At 32.5% G+C, this 3,047-nt stretch overlaps 1 pseudogene; it reads left to right on the top strand.

The window, feature by feature from the left end:
* Positions 1-477: 477 nt before the first annotated feature.
* On the top strand, positions 478-2,627 carry LOC120078172 (annotated as a pseudogene).
* Positions 2,628-3,047: the final 420 nt, after the last annotated feature.

Here is a 3,047-nt window from a genome sequence, read left to right as displayed (position 1 = left end):
AAAACAAAAAACGAAATGATTATTAAATGAGGTCTAAACTTTTATAAGTGTGTAATATGTTCCTAAACTTTCAATTTTATATTTATTAGGTTTCTAAACTTTAAAAATGTCTAATAGATTCTTGAATTCCAATTTTGTGTCTAATACTGTGTTTGTAATTTTTAAAAATTAATCATCTATTAGATATAAATTTAAAGGTTATGTATAATGAAACGTTAAGTGTTCAATTTTATATCCAGTAGATCTATGAATTTTTTAAAAAAATATCAACTAAGTCAATAATTTATTAGACACAAAACATAAAGCTTAAGAACCTATTAACTATTTTTAAAATTTTAAGGACTAAATAGACATAAACCTCCCAATTTTAGAAACTTGTAATATAACCCCAAAAAATAGGCTTTTTTTAGTTCAAATTTGAATAAAATCCAGTCATTTAAATTTAAATAAAATACAAAATGTTTAAAAAAGAGTTAGTAGGATTAGATGATGCTTTGGGTATTCAAGATGGTATATTTACATTGAAATTGGGGTGAAACGCAATAGGGAATACTTGTATAGCATCTGATCTCATAGGAAGAAATGCATGTCAATTACAAATTAAACTCATTTGACAATATTTGTTTTGATTTATTTTCTACTTTGGAAAACACTTTTTACAACATTGGTCAAATATTCAGGATTATGAGGGAAAAAGTTTCAAACTATCTTTCAATTAAGAATTTTATAAATGGTTGTTGGATGGATAATCCAAATTTTGGGAGAAAATGAAATTTGTCCTTTTTGAAATTGGAAATTTTTAACCTTTTGTTTACGACATAATCAGATGAAATTATCAAAACGAAATCTCATATATGTAGATTGGGTCTCTCGTCCTCTCTCACTTCCATCTCTTTCACGCAAATCGATCTCCTCTCTTTCTTGATCTTCTTTCTCGCTCTGCAACACAAAATAACTTGGTGTAGGTGTGATGAAGCATGATGTCAAGTGTCGAGTGTTGTTTGTTGCTGGGGTTGCAAGTCTTCTATCGTAGGGAAGCACTATCGAGGAGCTGGTCTTTTGGTCTCATAGAAGCTAGAGTGTGGTCAGAGAAGAAAAGCAAAGAATTAGCAGAAACAATGGCCTTGCTTGAAGGCATCTCATAGACCATTTAGGCGAGCTTTACCCACTTCAAACTCATTGAAATATTCTTTGATTTTATATTGCATGTGCATTTTATTAAGACGTAAAGAATGTAGCTTGCGAAAAACAAAACCTACATATGGAGCTTGCCACATACACTCTAATGTTATGCTGAAGTTAAGGACGGATGATTCATGTTACCTTATATGAAGCATAGGGATTAACCTAGATCTTCTCCTATTCCTTCTTGGAATTTGGTTATCTCATAATTTGATAAGATGATATTTAGCATTATTGCGTGTTTGTATGATGATTGTGCTCCTCGACCTACTTTCTTTTTCTCTTACTTATTAGATTCACGTTGGGCTCAAATTTTCTCCAATATACAAGATTATGTATTTTCTAATTTTTTTGTGATATTATTCATATAACAATTTAAGATAATTTTAAACCCACTAATACCTTAGTTTTACGAGTAATTATCTCCTAGAATAGAACAGATTACATTTGTTATAGAAGCATATCTCGTCTATAAGATGCAACAAATTATACTTTGAAAATAAACTCAACTCGAAAGATTTTATAAAGAGAGAGAGAATTGCATGGGAGAAAAGTGCTTTTGAAATGAAATAATGCATTTTTCATAACAATCGTCATTAGCAAATGGTGTAAATTATTCTACTGTAAATCAAACTTGTCTTTTACCAATTTCTTTTTCATTTCTTTCTCCATCAATCTCACAAGTCAATTTCCCCAAAACCCCCTTTCTTTAAAATAAAATTTTAAAAAATAATAAAAATAAAAATAAAAAACCGCCCCTCATTTTTTCTCTCTCGATCCAGAAATTGAATCAATCAATCAATCAACAAGAACAACAAAAAGAAACAGCTTAATCATGCAGCGAAATGCACAAGAAGAAGATAACAAACAGAACAACAACAAGAAATTCAAATTCTCAATCAACGATCACCTCGACATTCTCACCGAAATCCTCAACGACTCGGCGCTCCTTCCCTCTGCGCCGCCGCCTGCGTCTGCCGTCTCTGGTGTGCCCTAGCTCGCAACGACGATTCGCTCTGGGAACATCTCTGCTTCCGCCACCTCTCTTCTCCGCCGCCTTCCTCCCTCCGCCCTCTCGTCCTCGCTCTCGGCGGCTACAAGAGACTCTACATGCTCTGCCTCCGTCCTGTCCTCAGCCGATTGAACCGCTCCGGTTTCCTCCCTCGTGTTTGGACTCTCCAAGATCAGGTCCAACGACTCTCCCTCTCATTGTTCTGCTTTGATTATTACGAGAGAAATGGTTGCCTCGGCTGCGATGCGGCCGCCGCGGCTCCGTCGCTGCGCTTCCTCTGCGAACCGCTGAACGTATAATTCGTTTGTTTGTCTGTTTTGTTCTCAAGCGTATTTGATTTGGAATCGTCTCGTTGGAGAAAGTTTGTAAGTGGATTCCTTTTTTCTTTTTCTTTTTTTTTTAGAATTTATTTCAATTTTTTTATTAAATAAAGTAATATTATATATTTATATTACAGTCTCCCTTGAAATAAATTTGGGAGTTGAAATTTTGACTCAATAATTGTTATTTGTTCAACAGTTTCTTTCTTTCTTTCTTTATATCGGATGAAATTCAACCTTTGGAAACCAAATTAAAAAGAAAAATGTTTGATAAGTTTAGGCATAATTAGTTGAAATTAAAAAAAAATTAAAGCCATTTAAGCCATTTGATTTTTAGTTTTCAAAAATTAAGTTAAATTTTGAAAACTAAGATCTTGTTTAATAATCATTTAGATCTCATTTAGTAATCATTTCGTTTTTGTTTTGAGTTTTTGAAAAATTAAGCTTGTTTCTCCTAATTTCTTACCATGATTTGCATCTTTATCAAATACAATGGTTGATTTATTAGCTAAGTTTCAAAAACAAAAATATTT

The sequence above is a fragment of the Benincasa hispida genome, chromosome 5 (genome assembly GCF_009727055.1).
Source record: "Benincasa hispida cultivar B227 chromosome 5, ASM972705v1, whole genome shotgun sequence".
NCBI classification, from domain to species: Eukaryota; Viridiplantae; Streptophyta; class Magnoliopsida; order Cucurbitales; family Cucurbitaceae; genus Benincasa; species Benincasa hispida.
Note: the sequence above shows the minus strand (reverse complement) of the source record. Positions and strands in the feature narration are given on the sequence as shown.